At 34.4% G+C, this 20,162-nt stretch overlaps 1 long non-coding RNA gene across 1 annotated transcript in view; it reads right to left on the bottom strand.

The window, feature by feature from the left end:
- The window catches only part of LOC107315167 (uncharacterized), a 126,859-nt gene that overhangs the window by 80,679 nt on the left and 26,018 nt on the right, over positions 1-20,162 (bottom strand). The window lies entirely within an intron of this gene.

Genomic DNA, 20,162 nt, shown 5'->3' with positions numbered 1-20,162 from the left:
GAGCCTATTGGTTTTGAGTGATTAATTATTCTCCTGTCCTGAAAAAAGGATTACTTCTATTCCCTTTCTTCATTCCAAATTTCCCTCCTCACTCCCTCTTTACACAGACCTCACAGTACTCATGTCAACTTCTACTAAAGTATTTTGCAGTACACAAAACAAAATCACAATTGTCTCTCAACTTTCATCCAGTATCATAGTATCATAGTATCATAGTCTCGTGCGGGTTGGAAGGGACCTTAGAGATCATCGAGTCCAACCTCCCAGGATTCGAGCCTCTGTGTAGCAGAGCGGCACTTCTACCACTTGCGCCACAGGGGGGATTCGAACCCAGGGCCTCCGGTGTTGCAAGGCGGCATTCCTACCACTTGCTCCACCGGGGCAGTAGTAAATGGAAAATGAAAATTGTGCACAAGAGTTGGAAGTGGTTCAGATGCAGCTTCTAAAGTTGGTAACTTTTTTTTTTTCAAAATGAAAAATGAATTATAAGAAAAGAAGTGTTGAATTGTTTCATTAACCTTCACTAGCAACAGTCATTAATTACCTCACAAATATGGTGCAGAGCATCTAGCCAAATCAGAATATGAGCTCTTTTTTTTTTTTTTTTTTTGTATATTTAAGATTCACTTTCCACAGTATAAGTGAAACTCGGTGAGAGCAGAAATTCAAATCTATATAATATCTCACAATAAGCCATGTAAAAGTCTTCTCAGGAGCTCCAGTTTTTTCTTTACATTTGTATCTTGCAAGATATTCATTCACCTTAATAATTTTGCTCTTTTACAAAAATGTGTTCTACCTACATCAGGTTTTGGTTTTTTCTTTTTTCCCCTGCTCTCAGATCTTTAACTAGCACTTCAAATCACTGGCACTGTGCATTATGTAAGTTATCAGTAAAAACATGTATGGACATTTTTCTGATTTTCCTAAATTATAGTAGTATTCTGAGAAGATAAGGGAGTCTTCAGGACTTAAAACACCTGAAGCTAAGAGAAGCTCTGAAGATTCTGCCTGACTCCTAACATAACAAGTTCACTTTTTGGAAACTTTATACATGAACCAAATAAAATTTAAAGGCAATCAGCAAGGCTAAAAATATTCTAATATGTTGTTGCTGCGTCTAGTAATTATTACCAAGATTTTCAGACAGAGGTATAACTCACATTTCTATGAAATTGGAAAAAAAATAAAAAAATAAATAGTCAGCCACCTACTCTTAAGCAAAGAAATCCATGTTAGTTCTTATTTCAGGACTTAGACATTCCATTAAACAAGTAATTTCAAGGTGCTTATGAAAACACTACTCCATAAATTAATGCAAATGCACTAACAAGGAACTCTATAAATTTATACTGTCCTGAGTTATATAATGATATTAAAGTTTATAAATCCAGACCAAGTATGAAATATAATGGCAATTTCAAATGGCAGTTACATATGGAATAGGATATATATCTGATACAAAGTGTACTAAGTATCAGCAATGGACTGAAAGAATACCACGTACATAAAACAGATGTCTGAGTAGTAGTCATTTTTCTTAATGGTGCTTTAAAATCTCTGATGTCATCAGAAAGTTGCTATGAGATGTGGGATTTACAGCTACAAATCAATCACTTTTCATCCTCTGTGACTCAAAATGCAAAAAAAAAAAAAAAAAAAAGGAAGTTGAATTATATCTCATCATCCTTATCTAACAATAAAGGCATTGGAAATTCTGTGTAAAGAGAAAAAGGAGAGTATAGAACTGCTGTAGTTTCAGGGTGGGGTTAAAGGATCAATCCCAACTCCAAAATGAGGCCAAGAACTGTATTGTTAACCCAGGCACTCTGACAGTTGATAATTTATTTTAGAACACTGCAGCTCACAGTCTTGGATGGAGCCACTGTACAAGAGACCACCATCAGGGCTAAATCCGAAAACAGTTCACATAACGTACAATAGCAGCTGACTTGCTCCTTCTGTTCCTCATTTTGTCATAGTCTGTTTCATTTCCTGAGGCAGCAACCAGTCTTGGGGTGAAACTGAAGAACGGCTTCCTCACCTACCAGTGGTGCATTGCTTCTGCCTGCTGCTTCTACATCAATAAATCTCAAGGGAGAGGCTGAAAATTCCAAAACTGAATCATTTCATCTAGTGTCATAGGACTATTATAAGAAAAAAACATTAATTTCTCACAAACAATAGTGGCTTACAAAGAATTACATGCTTTTCTTTTTCCAAATGAGGTAACATCAGACTACATATAAACACATAATCATTCTTCATTAAGGCAGAGAGATATGAATAAATTCCTTAATAAAAATAAATATTTCCAATAAAAGAAAAAGTAAGAAATGTGACTCAGATTGCTGACAGAGAAGAGAGGGCACTTTAGAGCTCCCTATTTTTAAATAACATGAGTAACCTAATTTCCTGAGAATGTGTCCCTATTGGAGAAGTTCTTGAGCATCTGTGAGTTAATGAAGAGAACTGCTATGTGGGCTGGGTATCACACACATTCATTAAATAAGACATTTCTTTCAAAATACTTTCAAGTTTTAATACTGGAGCAGGTGTTTGGCTATGTAGACAATGCATGTCCTTTGAACACACAGTCCCAGATTACTGTCATGTAAACACAACTGGATTCTCTAAACAAGCTCATATTCTCAGACCACTGGCTTAACTATTCTGAGACACTTATCAGGGAGCAACAAATATCTATGTCTCCTTACACAAGGGAGCTGTGAGCCAAGTGGAGAAGCTGCCAAATCTGCTGTGTCTCAGATCACAAGAGTTCAGTGATCTGAGAACCAACTTCTCATGTCTGAGGAAGATATAGTAAGAGTGTTGGCTGGAGTGCTCTGTGCCCTAGTTAGTGTACACCGATGGAGTTAAGAAGCCCTGACTAAGACAAAGAAGAGACCATGGCCATATTCAATAAAATGTTTTCCTGTAATGTGGAGTAATTTAAATTCAGGAATTATGTATATTTTTCTCAGTGAAAATCAAATCAAAAGTGGAAAAATTTCTTCCAAAAAAATCATCAGAACTCAATGGGAATTGTAAAGAAAGGCATAAATAAAAGTAAACTATCTGTGACTGAGTCTAGGGACTGTTAGTTGAGGTTGACACATGAAAAACTGAAGTTCATGTGTCAGTTGTGGACATTCTTCTGTCAAGGGATCGCTTCAACTTGTTTATGAAGGAGAATAGTTTCTCTACAAGCACACACACACAGAAAAACCTGTAAAAAGTCTCTGCTATTGAATCCACTCACCTTCCCAACTGATCCAGCTTCCTTTAATTATACTGTGTGTTTTCCAGTTCACTGCCACCTTACACATCTTTCTTTCCACTGAAGGAGATGTGGCAGTTTTCCAGCAAATTGCAACAGGCTTCCTGTTCAAGTCATTGACTATTTATGTAGAGTCTCTTGCTAATTTAGATCCAGCATGTTCAAGCACTATGAAACAGTGTTTTGATATTACCTGGTCAATGAATGACAAATACAAATGTGATGGACAATACCTTCACCACTGTGTAGGTATTAGAATTTATTTCCCCAGGGAGGGAGTACAGGTACTGGTATGTAGGCAGGAATAGATATATTTTCTTTATCAAAAGTGTCACTAGATTCTTTTTATCCTTTTATGCAATCTCCCAGAAATGCATTTTGCTTTGATTACCAACAACTTGAAATACATTAAAATAGAGATGATGCTGACTCCTGGAAACTGAAATATTGAAAAAGCAGAAAACTGCTATAAAAAGCAATCATAAAAGGACCTCAGATGTAATGCTGAATTGCCTTGTCTGTTGTGAGATGTGACCTACCTTGAGGTCAATTCCATCACCATTACTACTACCAAACAAAACTATTACCACAAGTTTAGTGTCTGTATAACCTGACTTGAATTGTAGACTAATAATTAGTTTCTTAGCAGCCTTAAACACTTTGCTTTTGTAGAGTGAAATACAGTTGAATGCATGGTCTTAGTAAGACTGTTTCTACTAAACAACTTTCTTTAACCTAGATGAAGAATACTGACAGAGAAGTTACAGACTAAATGTCTCCCTTGGATCTTGCAGAGCAGGAATTTGAATTTTGATATTTCTCTGGTACATGCTGTAGTGATGCATTAATCAACCTCAACCTTTTTTTTTTCTCTGGATTCTACAACACTGTTTTGCTTGTCTCTGGAGCAATGGGTTCTCAGATGTTGCTGCTTTGATCTAACCTTTCCTTTTTCCTTCCCCTTCTCCCCCCAAAAAACAAACAAACAAACAAACAAAAAACCTACCTCCATTTACTGAAGAAGTTAAAAGTAATCACATTTTCTGAATTTCAGTTTAGCAGGATAATATTTCTGGGTCATGTGAGAAGTCCACGGTGATCCCTTTATAAGAATGGTAGAGTGGCAGAATCAACTTGTGCAACCCTTCTCATTCACTCTACACAGGTGATCTGTTTTGTAAACTTACAAATGGAAGGCTAGACTGTGTCTGTGAACAATAGCAAAACTCTGAGTTCTGGCAGAGCCAACATGATCTGTCCATAAGACTGAGTGCCATACTGTTGCACCCATGGTAGTTTAATATGTCCTAGATTGACTTGTCACTAAGCATGAATAGCAAAACTTTTTTTCTCTGGACATTAGGAAATTTAAACTCCTGTACACTCATATAGCTAATACTGGATCATCATCTCTAGCCATGAGACTACAAATGCTAGGACTGGAAGAGTGTAATGAGGCTGTGTTTCTTGTTTTGACTCCATCCCACTGAGAATGACAACCAGAGAATTTACTGCTTATGTCTCCAGAAGTCATTTCTACCGGTAGTTTTTGTCTATATATTCCAACCCCTTTCACTGATATAGAGCTGTTGTACACTTTCTGAATACGCAGCTGAAGTATTTTATAACTTGCACTAAATGTTCACAAATTTTCATCTTTTTCTCATTTTTTGGAATGTGACCAAAGAAAGTGACAGTGTATTTTGAATAAGGATAAGATCATTTAATCACTGGCTAAAATCAGCTAGAAGCTTTGCATATGGGTCAGAGTTTTCCTCATTTCAAAGGAGCAGGGTGAAGATGCTCTAGCATTATCAACTTTTTTAGTCTCAGAAGCCTTTATAGATCTGTTCATCACTAAGTATTATATGTAGGAGTGTGGTTAATTAACATACATGGGATCATCCTGGGCCTAAAAAATATGGTTGAACTCTGACTGTGATTTAAAATTGTCTCAGAAAAGTGAAACCTGTGAAGTATCTAAAAGCACACACACATAAAAAAAAAGACTATGTCCTTCAAATATAACATAAAGGAATATTCTCATCATATTACTTTTGTATTTATATTTAAAATAAATATTACGTATTTTATAGTTCTTGACTGAAATACAGTAAGAATCCAGGACTTAGACTTACTGTGTTTGCAGAACTGAAATTGTACTCATCAGCTCTTCAGTTTCCCAAGGAGCCTGTGGAATCTCAGTCTCTGAAGTAGACTTTCCTGATTAAAGATCTTAGCAAGCCCAGCACAGTCTTGATTACAGCAGGTAGTTGAATTAGATGACCTCTTGAGTGTTACTACTACACAGTACATTTTATAATTCTATAAAGTCAAATTTGAAATCTGGTTTATAAAAAAAATTACAGATATAGTACTTTTACATTTAACAGCAATGTGATGTGAGGCTGCACAGATAATTAAAATAATTATTATAAATATGGACCCTCTGTCAAAACACAAAACAGCCTGCTGCAAACTATCAAACTTATTATACCTACCATTAAAAAAAATGGAATGTATCACATATTTCTCTTTCACACATCCTCCCTCCTTTTCCATCAGTATGTAGCATAATTCAATCCAGTTGCTCTTGACAGCAACCTTTAAGGTGGTGGTTCTTCAGAGGAATTAACTTCAAAAAAATAATTTCATTCTCCAGACATCTTAGCATCAAGCATTTGTCATTATTTAGTAAAGCAGTTGAAATGTTACCAGAAGATGGGAATCATAAGAGGATGAATGAATGCTAAGTTTGCTCTGAGTTTGTGCTTACTCCAACATATAGAGAACTATAGATCTTTTTTAGTCTCTGTAGCTATATTCAACATTTATCCCTTAATATACGAACAACTCAATTAGTGGCTCTGCAGGGATCAGAGCACAGCCCTACTATACACAATTTAATAGCTACCATATATCATCAAGATCTAATTCCCAGGTTGAGTAGGATGTAAATGGCAGTAGCCCACAGACACATTTTTTAAAAACTTGAAATCTTTGCGGCTTAATAGTCTACACAAAGCACACTCATATAGTTCATCCTGAAATTTTTCCTATAATTCACACCTGGCATCCTGCAGATTAATACTGCTGTATCATGGTTACATTATCTGATTTCTTGATACACTGTTAACATGCCAGATAAAATTTGTTTGCATTATCAGAGATTCATTATGCCAGAAAAAATAATGGTCTTAGACTTGGAACACTCTGTGCTTTATGTTCTCACCATTTAAGAGAGAACTCTGTGAGAGCTCTGCTGTTGTATGCTCATTCCAGAAAAAGTTGCTGGCAATTAACTCCAGATCTTCTTATATAACACCTTGGATCCAGGACCACTCTGTTTTTTATTTTTAATTTAGTTTAGGGGAAATTTTAGTGTATGCTACACTATGTAGAGTAAATATAAGACTTTCTTTATTAATTCCAAAGCATAGTCTAGCAAATGCAATCCTGATTTTTTTATTTAGGCAAGATGTCAGTCATAATAATCAGCTCATATATAATGGAATGATTCTAGAAGAATATAATTACAGGCTGATCAGGAAGGATAAGGGCAGTCTGAGAAAAAGGCATCTGATATTCAAGTGCACATGAAGAAAAGGTCCATATGGAAATCATAGGAAGTATGCAGAACATCTTAGTCCTACTGAAGTAAACGGCAAAACTGGTATTAATTTCAGTAGGGGACCAGCCTTGTACTTCAACATAGGTGGAAAAAAAGTGTTTTCCAGGTTCCCAAAGCCTTTTGTGTAGGTGATGCTATTTGTTCACAGTGCCAACTAATTATTCCTTATTTAAACTAATGAACCATAATTACATCTGGAATGGCACATCATAATATGGGTTTTAGTGAGCAAATCTGAAAATGACTGGTTCAGTTTTTGTGTCCAAATTCTCACATAATTGAGGCTAGAAGTAACCTAAGTGATAAAATGTGGCACTTTTTTTTTCTTTTTTTTTCCTAGTTATGTGTAATGTTGTACTTTATCTAATACCTCACAGACTTGTTTCTGACTGCACCCATGCAGCAGGATTAAAGAGCTCTTCCACCCTCCAGAAGCCAAGTATGATGCCTTGATGTGACCTAATCCTTTTGAATGTAACACCCAATACTCATGAAGCTTTATGATGGAAATAAATTATGTCAACCAGGAGCTATTGCACCTTCTGCCCAGAGTCCATTTTGGATCAAGAGACATTTTGAAATTGAAATATGACCAAAAAAATCCAATTTACATACATTCTGATATTTTCTTTTTCTTTTTTTTTTTTTTTTTTTAAAAGCACATTCTTTCCAAGCTTAGTATCCCAGAATTCTCATTTGTGTCTTAGAGATATATCAAAAGGTACTGACAAAAGCAAAGAAAAGCAAAATACATCTACAATATGAACATTTCCTTTTTGAAAAAAAAATGCACGTGCATTTTAAGGCCAGTAGTTCTATTCCCAATGGAGAAGGCAACGTGTGTTTCAGTTTAAACCAGTCCTATCTTATTTAGCATATCAACAGGAAAACAGTCATTCGAGCCAACAAATGAACAAATAAGAACACTAATAATAATTCTAATAATATTGGTGTCAGTGCTAATTTTCCAGTCTACTTAAATGAGCTTCACCAGGGTTTGAAGACAGCTTATAAGGGGAAAATACATATCATTTTATCTACTTTAATTATACCACTTTTACACATGAAATATATATTTACTGTTGTAAATATATTACTTATTCAAAATGTACAAATACAATTTTCCTATGAGAAAAGGCCCACAGAGCCTTAAGTATTCTGTTTCACAATTGTTCTGAATTCAGGACACAGAAAACAAACATTCATTACATTTTAAGGGATAATTGCTACCAAATATGGCTACAAAATGCTTCAGATGCTGCGGAGACTACAGATACTAATAACTTTGTAAATTAAAGTTAAACCTTCTGTGTGCCAGGTATCTTGCATAAGATAAATTGGATAATATCAGTCTGCTTGCAAGGAGAAAAGATATAAATATTCTGTATGTATCAACGTATCTTCAACACGGCAGTTGCTGATAATTTATTGGACATGTAAACAGATGCATCTAATCCTGCTATGAGAGCTAGTCAGAGAGACTGAGAGGAAAAAATAAAAGCCACTGTGTGTAACAGAGAGAAAGATATAAAGTGCATCATAGAAAGTACTGACTGGCCTAAGATTTTTTTACTTCAGTGACTATTCAGTACCAGGCATTCAAGCATGTTAGCACAAAATATTATTCTGTCAACTTCCCCACTCTATATGATGCATCTTACCGTAACAGTTCAGTTCATGAAGTGGCATCAATTTATTTAATTAGAATAAAATACAAAATTTTTCCTATTATTTTAAAGTCACTTACTTACTGGAAGTTTGCTTATATACTCTGCATTCCAGCATAGAGTGAAATCTTATAACTTTTATTACTGATAATTATTATTGAAATTTGCATTATTGCAAAGAATATTTGTAGACAGACTATTTGAATTTGTTTCTTTATTCCAACTCATTTATAATTTTCTGCATCATAACTCTGAACACACTTCAGTGCTTCAGCAGCCTCCTTTCAAAAAGAGAAAAGACAATAAAACTCTGACAGGAACTGTCTAATTCAACAGCAAAATTCTGCTGTCAATTATACTAATATATAGAGCTATGCTAAACGAGAAGATAATATACAGAAGACTTAGCCCAATCTTTTGAGATCTGATTCAAGTCACTCAAAACTGTTCTGTTGACTACAGTAACGACATGTTTAATCTCACAGAAAGCACCTACAACACCATACTCCACTGCTAAATGGGTTTTTTATAAAGGTACATAGTGACAGGATGAAGGGAAATAGATTTAAACTGGAAGAGGGTAGATTTAAATGATATTAGGAAAAAATTCCTTACTGCGATGGTCATAAGACACTAAAAGCAAAGCAAAGTTTTAGATTATCCCTACCTGGAGGCATTCAAGGCCAGGCTGGATGGGACTTTGTGCATTGACCATGAGGAAATTACTATAAATGTTATGAATATTGTAACTGGTCTCCTTAAGATTCTTACTATACATTTCCTACACACAAAACCTGGAGCAATTCTTCTAATAACAATTTAGTGTACCTATCCCAGTTTATCTGAAGTCAGATGTGCCATTTGACCTTTATTGTCAGGATTCTACTGAATTACAGAAGACTAAGGAGTATAATGTTCCATTAGAGGAGATACGTGAAAAATTAATAAGCACAATGTGATTAATAAGCAAGAGACTTGGGTAGATTTTTTTGCAAAACAGTAATGTTCACAGTTTCCAAAACACAGACATGCTGCATAGGCAGCAGAGTCAACTTACTTAGCTAGAAGTAGTCTTTAAGGAATAAGGTGCTTTTAAGAAATAATAAAGAAAAGGAAAGCAGTTTCTGAAAAGTTAAGGGTAAACATTCAACATGAAAACACTTTAAGAGTGATAAAAATGTGAATGTGTTTTCTTTATGACAAGAGAGTTTGTGATAGCTGGAAGTGTTTGAGTTCCAAATCAAAGTCTTTTTAGCCATAAATAAGTTATTTACTTAAGGGAGTACATTTCTTCCATTTTAACAAGAAAGATTAAATATGTGCTGTTGATACAGTCTATGTCTTCACAAGCAACATAAATTGATCGATTTCTTATGTCTATGGTCAGTTTAAGATTATAACACCCTAAATGAAGGGTCATGTGCAACCACCAAATCATACGTTGCTAAGTAACCAGCAACCTTAATTAACACATTAACAATCCAGCACATGCTCTTTAAAATCCTATAATTACTTGGCATAATTTCCTTCCTTTCTCCACAACTTTTAAAAGAGAGCTATTTTCATCTTTTTAAGAAGTACTGTGTTGCCTCACTGGAAATGGTCTTCAAATCTCTTATCTCAGAATAAAGTATGTCAGATACTGATATCATTGAAATACTATTCATTAATCATTTCTGTTTTACCGTGGTACAAGGAAGATTTCATATACATGCAGTACTTACTTTTTTTGCATTATATGAAATAAAGCATTTGAGATATTTAGTACTGCATAAAAATCATTGAAGTATGTATTATGCAAAATGTTCTTTTCAAGGAATTAGTCCTAGCAATGCAAAACTGGTAGTCTAGTAAACTCAGTCTATTACAGGAGAAAGCTCATTGCCCATTGCTTTTCTGTGCCCTGATAATTCATGGTTTCATTGGGCTTTTCAAAGTTAGTTCCTTGCTTGAACTAAGGAAATTTTAATTTAAGGTAATTGTATAGTGCTTCCGGATGAGACTTAATTTTATTTCTGAATTAGGACAGTATAGATGTAAACTGTAAGAAAGGAATCCAACACTGAGTAAATACGACAGGTTATGTATACATGTCAAACTTGAAAAAAAATGTGAAAGGGAAAATTTCACATCAGTCCTCTGTTAGTCCTCTGTGTGTTAAACACTTTATTCAGTATGTTTAAAAGCTCAAAGAAAGGCTTTCTAAGGAAATTCCAATTTCAAATATTTATGAACAAAACAGGATCTGAGCATGATTCCTCAGAAAAAGATTGATTGAAGGCTCAGTTTAATCCAATCACTATTTAAATGTATTACTAACAAAGCCCCATTTCCTCCTCTTCCTAAGGTATTCTTGAATTATTTTATTGAGTGCAGGAAGTGTTCATGATTTTGGCCAATGAAATGTCAGGACCATGTGGCCAGAGCCCAAGGACAGAATCAGGCTGAGCTGAACTTCCATTACCGTGACTTGAATCTTAATGTAGGAGGATGGGGAGATAGCTGTTTACAGTCACCTTTGGAAAAGGCATGAATATTCCTAGCATATATCAATTACTAAAGTGGAAATAACGGTCAAAGGGGAGGTAAAAAAAAAAAAAAGAAAAAAAAGAAAAAGAGAGAGAGAGAAAGAGAGAAAGAGAAAGAGAGTGAGAGAGCTTGCTCTAGATATATAAATAACTTGATTCTAGGCTCTCAGATCAAAATTTCTTTTTTTTTTTTTTTTTAAATTAACACCTGCTCCCCACACACTCATGATTAATATCATTTTTCCCTTAATGTCTTGGTGCTAGCTAGGAAACTGGAGCACCTCTTATATACTTCTATTTTTTTTCCAGAAATTTAAGTGCAATTCTGAATGTGCTATCAAAGTGCATAAATGATTAGAACAGGATGAAAACCACAGGGTTATTATCCCAAGTCAGACAACGTAGTTTTTTGAGTGTTTCCAGGAGTAGATTGAATTTAAAATCATACAGATTCAGTCAGGCTGCTGTTGAAGTTACTTCCTGCAGAACTACAGTGAGGTAAAAGTCACTACAGTAGTCTGGATGGTAGAATGACTGATTATATTTTACCTGCTCTATCAGCCACACAGATACATCTTTTTCCTCCTGAAGCAAGGTTTATATAGTGAAAAATTTCCTTTTAGGAACTGTATGTTATGAGCAAATTCTTCCCTTTACTGTTAGGCTGTGTTGATGTTACTGACCCCTCATCTACACCCACTTAGAACTCCAAGAAAGCAAAATTGAACCATCTATGAAAATAAATGTAAAAGTCAAATCTACTTTACACTTATCACTACCTTTAGTGTAGTTCTTGTGCAAATCACAGTAAGTATTTGATAATCAAATTTAGACCTGCTCATTGATGATTTTTGAAACAGTTTCCATGGTATATTTATTGCAGGAGTTCAAAAGTCATATATTAAAAAGCATTATTAATAATATAATACAGAATATTATATTATATATATATATTATAATTAATAATAAATCATGATTTAATTTGAAATAATTTATCTAAAAGAAAAACCATTGCAAATAAACTCAGAAGAGTTTCAGCTCTCATTGAAATCTTCATAAAACATCTGCGTTTTGAAAAGCCAAATACATCATGACACCTTTAGCTGGCAACAGTAACAATTACAATAGCCAACTCCTTTTACCATCAGGCTTTTTCAATATAGTAAGAAACACACTCCATTTGAGGGTGAAATAGTCAACCTATTAGCATTTTTTTAGATATGTGGCTGCAATAGCAATTCAGGAACAATTTGCATTAAGTCTTCTGTAATTTCTATCACTTCCTGGGGTTGTAAATTTATACACAATGTACATATTCATATTCATTAAAAAAGAAAAATAAATCAAACAAACTACAAAAAAACACAAACAAAAAAAACCCCAAAAAACAACAAAAAGAACAACAACAAAAAAAAAAACAAAACACCAGAAATGAATATTTAAAATGAAATAGATTCTTTTAGTGAAAAAAAGCAGTTAGTACATGATCCAAGATACCATGATCTGGCAAGGTTAGAAGGGGTGAAGATATAGACATTTTTCATTAATAGTAATCATAACTAAAACTTAGTTCAATGGCAGTGTAAAAAATGACTGTTGATCTAGGTGAAATTTGTTAACATTTTTCAGACTTCCTTCATAAATGTAACTGTGCAACTCAATCTTTACTTTCAAGATGATAAGAGCATAATGGTTCAGTTATTAATTTTGAAATTGTATTTGAGACTTGATGTTGGTTTAATTTTCAAAGGAGAAAATAACTAAAGAAAAAAGGAAAAAAAAAAAAAAGACTTATAAAACAAAGTTTGAGAGCTTATTGAACATTTATGCTTTTATGTTAAGCCAAAAAAGAAGACTTTTCACATCATATTATTCTTTTCCATTTTAAAATATGTATTTTTTAATTATTCAATTGATTCACATCCGTCTAAATGTTTTGATCAGCTGAAATACTGGTGAAACTATGAAATCAGATCCTGATTCTTTGGCTCTCCTACCTGTAACCTCACTGAAGACCTATCCAGTTACAGCAGATAAATTAGTATGATACTTTCCACATAAAATTAACAACAACAACAAAATAATTAAATACTAGTTCAGTTGTTGTACCACTTTGGTGCGAGGAATTGTCCTCTTTGATCTGCAACATACAGAGATTTATTTTGAACATCAAAGTAGTCTATAAAAATTTAACAAGAAGATGATCAGTTATGTAATTTCATGACCTCTGAGGAGCAGGGTAGAAATCAGCAATGCAAAAGACATAGAATGAAGGAACAAAAGAAAAATGAATCCTCAAATAATATAGCTGAACTTTGAATTCTGAGTTAGTCTTTTGAGAGACCTTAAACCACATTATCTGCCATGTCTATACATTATTCTTTAAAACAGCTATAAATCTGATGGAAATCCACCTACTGCTGTGGGCTTGCTTAGAATTCATGCAAATGTACACTGGGTTAGAGTTTAGTCTCTAATATTTGCAGGTTTCTTTGTGACTGTTTGGCAGACAGATACACGGGGGGTCAATATGATATACTTTAATATACTTCTCCATCCAAAGGAAAAGATCTTCTGAGTTACTCAGAAACCCCTCCAGCAGATTTCAATAACGGCAATGTACAGTCATCCCACACAGCAAAGTCATGAGCTGGTGCAGAAAGCAACCATCTTTACTGAAGCATTCTATCTAGAAATCTTTATGTGTGTACGAGTTTGATACAAGCACAAGGAGAGATTTGAGGTAAAAATGCTGACCCAAGCCATATCTCAGCAGCAGTGCCATTTGACATTAAGGGCAAACTGATAGCATTTATTCCATCTATCTGTGAAGGACACTCTAGAAAAGATTCCTATAACACTGAAAAGTATAAGAATTCCCAGTGTTGGAGAGATTTGTTTTCTTTGAACACAGTGAAAACAGTTTGTTTCAAATATAAAAATTTGGAGGTCTAAAGGCATATTTCAGTTGTGGCATAGTCTTCAGATTCAAACAAAGTAGGATAACACAACATCATTTCATCTTACAACTTCTAAAGGAATTAATACACTTTTTTTTTTTTTTTTAAAGATTCAGATGTTCAAATTAACACTATTTAAAATGATTCATGCGCCTTTAATTGATTTTTTTTTTGCTTGGAGAAAAGTGTTAAGTAGCATAGCAGAACTGACAAATTTGCAGAGAAGCTTAACATGGGCATGATGTTCACACAGAAATATCCTGTTTTCTTCCTCTTAAGGATTACTTTTCAACTGATCCTCTTATGATTTCTAAAAAGCATCAAGTACCCAACAATTCCCACAGACAGATAAAGCTGAATGTGCAGCATTTGTGTAAATCAGGCTATTCATATGGATCTCTAAAAATAAAATGTTGCATGGTAGAAGAGCTTTGCCTTTGTTTTTGTGGGAGAGGGAAGTTGTCTGACATTTTAGTCTCACTAAAACTTCATAGAAAAACATCTTGGAGATACAAAGAGCCCAAAAGCTTATGACAAAGGTCATTCACAAGAAAAGGTTAACAGAAATGTGTCAGTTTGGAATAATTTCCTTGGGCAGAGGACATTTATGATAAGTTGCAAAGATATCATACCAAAAATTATGCTGAAAAAAAAAACAACTTTCTAACATTCACAGTGATATGATTCTTTCAGTTTATACTATACTTTTCTAAACATCAACATCAAATTTAATTTAATCAATTAAATCAAATCTAATTAATTCTGCTCTACTGAAAAAAAAAAACAAAAAACACCACATTTGGAATTATCTGAATATTATTATACTTTCATTTCAAAGGGAATATCAAAATGTTTTCTTCTCACTATTTGTTTTCTTCTCACTGTACAAGAAGATGAAAACAAGTGTGTTTCATTGGAAAGAGGAAATCTGCTTCCCTCCTCACTCTGCTACAGCTATATAAATATTAAAATCAATCTTAAATAAATAATGTGTACACACAAACATAATGTCATAAGGTTCTACAGAAACCTGTGATTTGACAGCACTTTGCAAAAATGCAGAGGCTTTTTTTTTTTTTTTTTTTCTTTTTATTACTCAGGGGGCAGAATCGGGGTATTCTTGTTTATCTTTTCTCATTCAGTTTTTCATTTTCCCGCATTAACATAGTCAAAATTTACTCAATTGCAATCTTTTTATCTAATTAAGCATGATAAATTATTAATATTGCAGAAATACCATACAGAACAAGGAAATAGAGGCAGCTTAAGGGACTTTCTTATCAAATATCTATATTTTACATATGTGTGCTCACATAATAAATATACAGTACATACCTATATACGAATTGTTTCAGTTCTCGAGCACTTTTTGAATAGAACATTGGTATAATTTATTTTTAAGACAGAGAATAAGCTTTCACTTATGCTCACTTTAGTGGAATTACCCTTAGAAACTGAAATAAATATCTTAATTGAGAAATTAACACCAGTTCTAAAAAGCAATACAAGTCAGTCTCAACTTTGGATGGATACATAAGTTTTGATTTTAATATAATTTTAATATCCATGCATTGATTTTTTAAAGGTTGAACAGAGGTTACTGGTAAATCTGGCAATACAGGTCAACAGGTCTTATTCTATAAACAGAGTTATTCCCAACAATGATTGCCTTTGGTAGCCTTATTTTAATCTCAGTTCTGGCAACCTACTTCATCCACCTTGTGGTCCAGCAGTATAATGCTTAATATCATTAATATCATTATGAAGAAGCTGCTACTGAATATCTTGGTGGGAATCCTCCCTTTTGGAGAGTCTACAATGGGCATGTTTTCAGGCTTAATCTGAGTGGCTCACAGGGGCTGATGTCTTTTGGACTGCTGGCCACACTACACTTCATGCTGAGTATTTCCAGCAGCCAAAATCTTTCTCCTCAGGAGTGCTCTCAATCCATCTTTGTATGGGAGACTAACCATTTGCAGTAGAAACCAGTATTAATTTAAAATATATTATTAACTTTACACAAAGTGCTTATGAAGAATAGTTTTAGTGCTATATGGTACTGATATAACAAGGAAATTCACTTTTGTGAAGGTTGAACACAGAGCAATTTCTATTGGATTCACACAGTGCAGAATTAGGTCACTGATTAATACCGCTCTCTCAACCATGGGACAAGAAGCTGCTAACAGTGAACTTCAACCACTGACTTACTTCAAGCCAGAAAGATGAAACAAAAATGCATCCAAATGAAATCTGAAAGTAAAATAATAATTGTAGATCCAAATAATCTTGCATACAAAGCTTTTCACAGGACAGTCATTCCCCCTGCTCCTATCATCATTACAAACCTATCCCAGGGCTCCGCTTTAGCCTGTAACTGGTCTGAGCTGAGACATGGGCCAACATGGGGTCATGCTTGTTGCTTAATTAAAGTCAAATTAAGTAGGTACAAAGTTTTAACCAGCAGATTTGGTCAATTTCACATTCAGTTTAAAAGTGAACCTGGGCAAATGAATGAAAAGAAGATTCAGCACACAGGGGAAAAAAAAAAAAAAAAAAAAAAAAAAAAAAAAGAGGTCAAAATTTATAGTTGTTTTTGGCAAACCCAGAAAGTTGTAAAAAGCAATTAAGAAGTAAATGTATGGTGAAAGGAAGTGAGGAAAAACACATTACTTATGTGACTAACTGTGGCCTCCCTGTTCACTGGGAAATTTTGTGAATCAATAAAAAAAAACAACAAAAAACGTACCCAAGTCATGTTAAGTGCTTGCAAAGGATTTAGAATAATGTAAAATAAGAGGCTTTTTCCTTCATGATTAATGCTAAATACAAAGAGTCAGATCAAACCTGTCAGATATTTTTTTTTTTCCCCTCATGGAGTGAGTAGTGCATCCCATTAAAAAATCTACTCTATTCAGAATATCAAAATGGATTTCATAGATGTTTTCAAGCTGCCAAAATAAAGATGTCCTCATAAGTGTAGGTAAATGTCTGGGAACTGCATTTGGCAAAGAAATGCTGAAATAGAAACACAAGCATAATTGAGACATTTAAGCTGCCCCAGTGCAAGAAATATTCTCTGTACATCTGTGCTTCCTGGAACCTTAAACACCAGAGGCTTCACTTTCATTTGCCTAATACCATGTGCCTGTTCATAATGATGCGTAAGAATTATACTGTTAATCTTTCCAGTGTCGATTTCACAAAGAGTGGTCATCACAATTTCATTATGTTTCTCCAGGTAAATCCACTTGGCAGGAAAATCCTACATCAAATAGACACTGTGAGCAGGAGCTGCACTTAGCTAATAGACTCTTCAGAGTCAAATACCACAGCATCTCCCCTGCAGGCATGTTTCTCTATCACACAAACACACTTGAGTGAACCAAAGGACCTGAGTGAGGTTCTGTTCTGTTTCTTCTCAGAACAGCTGTGGTTGAATGAGGAACACTCAAGTCATCTTGTCCAACTGCCTTTCTCAAGCACTTACACCTAGAGTTGGGTACCCAGGACCATGTACAGATGTCTTCTGAGTATCTCCAAGGAGAGAGATTGCACAGTGTCTGTAAGTAACCTACAGATGCTCAGGCACTTGCAAATTGTTTCCTGAAGCTTAAACTGAACCTTCTGTACTTTAAGTTATGCCTGCATCCATGAACAGAGGCATAATTAAAATGGAAATTTGATGACATATTGGGAAAAATCATAGATAATTCCATCATTTGAACTGAAATGGTATTTTGGCAACAAGTCAAAATTTAGAAAAATCATCACATCAGGAAAACCAGTTATTCAAAAGCTTCAGTGACAGCATACTACAGCGTTTGAAGAATGCTACATTTTTTTCTGCATCCATAAAACAAGCATTTTGCTTTCTACCTAACTACTAGAGTCCAACAAGTGAGATTCCTACATGACACACATGCTGCCATCAGCAGTGGAAGTGCTGTTCTGCTTAAGTTAAGACTCAGTGATATGGGTCTGCAGGCTTAATCATGCAAATCTTTTGGTCACATGCCTGATTTCAAATACACTGAACTACAATGAATCATTCATACACCTAAAATATTTTAGAAACCAATTATAGCAAAATGATAGTATTATATTCCTTTTAAATATTAAAATGACTGGGATTTTGGATGGGATATGGGGAGAAGGGGGGTTTTGTTTGTTTTTCTGGTAAGATTCCAATCAGTTTTACTAATATTTCTCCTGTACTATAATTTCACTCTTTACGTCAATTAGTTTTTCCACTGAATTACAGTACGCTGCTGTGTCCCGCCAAAATACTGTTATTTTCTACCTGCAGAGGATATATTTCTGGTGCAGGGTGAGATCACATAAACAACAATAGATTTGCTTTGTCAGATTAAGTTTGTGGTTGATAAGGTTTTCTTATATAGATGTACATAACATATACATATAAATATATACATCACCAGTTACTTGTCACTGTACCCATTTTTAAGCATTCAGGATTTTCTAAATTTAGTCAGTCCTTTAAAAAAAAATTGTGATTAAATTTATACATATCTCACACATATGACTGAGATCTAACATAGCATAAGCATGTTGGTTTATTTTCTGTCTTCTGTTTCAGTGACATCTTAGAACAAAGCTCACTTTGTTATACAAGAATGCTTTTGTGAAATAGAAAATGGAAACGTGGAAAAAAATAACTAACTGACACTAGTCTGGCAACCAGCAAGCATCAGCTGCATAGTACCAACCTGACAATACTTATTTGCTGTTGGTCACATAAACAAACTGGAATTTTCTTGCACTTGTGTTTGCAAAAACCTTTTATTAATGGTACTAGACATTCTTCTGCTTGGGGTTGAAAGATAGAATGATTCAGTGAGACATGATAACTTCATATCATGCAAATCAATTGGCAAAAACCTTGGGCTCAGATTCTAAGGGAAAGAGGATAGATGGTAGCTCATAGGGTCATTTGTTGAATTTTCCCTATGAAAACAGTGAATGAATGCCTGGATACAGGTATTTCCTTGTGTTTTACTCAATTTTGTCTACTCAGAATTATGTACATACTTATATATGTACATACAAACACACACATGTGTATTCTTGCGTATGTATATTTAAATAAGATTAAGTTTCCTGACTAGAGGAGCTATCACCTGTGAGTAGTTCAGCTCTGTTTTCACTAAAACTGAGATAACTCAAAATATTAACAGTAGAATTATGTGGATTCTAATCAAGATGTTTTGGAAAACTATGGGAAAAAAATACTGTATGGGCACAAGTGTGTTTACACCTTTGAGTGTGGTGCCACACAACACTTATTTGTGCAAAAGTTAACCGTAAATTATTCAGCAGTGTCACGTAAAGGGAGGATTATCAGAACGCAAATGTTGGACTGATTTAATTACAGATTCTGATAGTTCTTCCTGCAAAGTTATTCCAAAGGCAAACAAAACAGCACTATTCAACACCAAAATTAACTTCTTATTCTTGTAGTAGATTCAACAAGAACACAGCTTGATACCGGAAGTTTCTTCTACAGATAGTGTTGCCATAAATCAGCTTTATAACAATCCATTTGCTCATTCAGGGCAATACTGAAATTTCCAAAGGTACGTCAAGCTCTCTTGACAAACATAGTAACACATTACTTCTGTCTCAGTTGAGCAGCTACAACCTAAACTTTTCTCTCTCCAAACAAAAATACAACCAGCTCCCTTAAAAAATCTTTAACACTGTCAGAAAAGATTGAGATGCTACTTTTTCTTTCTAGCAGAAGTTGATCTAAATGATATGAGCTTGTAAACGGGGAAAAAAGGGTAATGAATCCAGATATAAATTATTTGCATAAGTAATCAAACAATAGCATTTACTGCACAAGAAACCAAGCTACCATATCCTTTGACTATATCTGTCCACTCTTTCTTATTGGAAAGGTCTAAGAATCTAGTAAGACAAAGTTGCCAATCCTATTTACAGAGCATCAGCCTGCAAAGTCCACTGTGGACTACACAGGCTATAGGACAGGTTCTTGTTTTCCTCCTTGATGTTCCAGCTTATTAAAAGAAAGAAAAGAACCCTCACTAATTGTGAATTAATGTAGGCAGCAAA

This window comes from Coturnix japonica, chromosome 5, assembly GCF_054131305.1.
Source record: "Coturnix japonica strain WE chromosome 5, WE-NBRP24, whole genome shotgun sequence".
In the NCBI taxonomy this organism is placed as follows: Eukaryota; Metazoa; Chordata; class Aves; order Galliformes; family Phasianidae; genus Coturnix; species Coturnix japonica.
The sequence above is the reverse complement of the archived record's forward strand: the minus strand, read 5'-3'. Positions and strand labels throughout refer to the sequence as shown.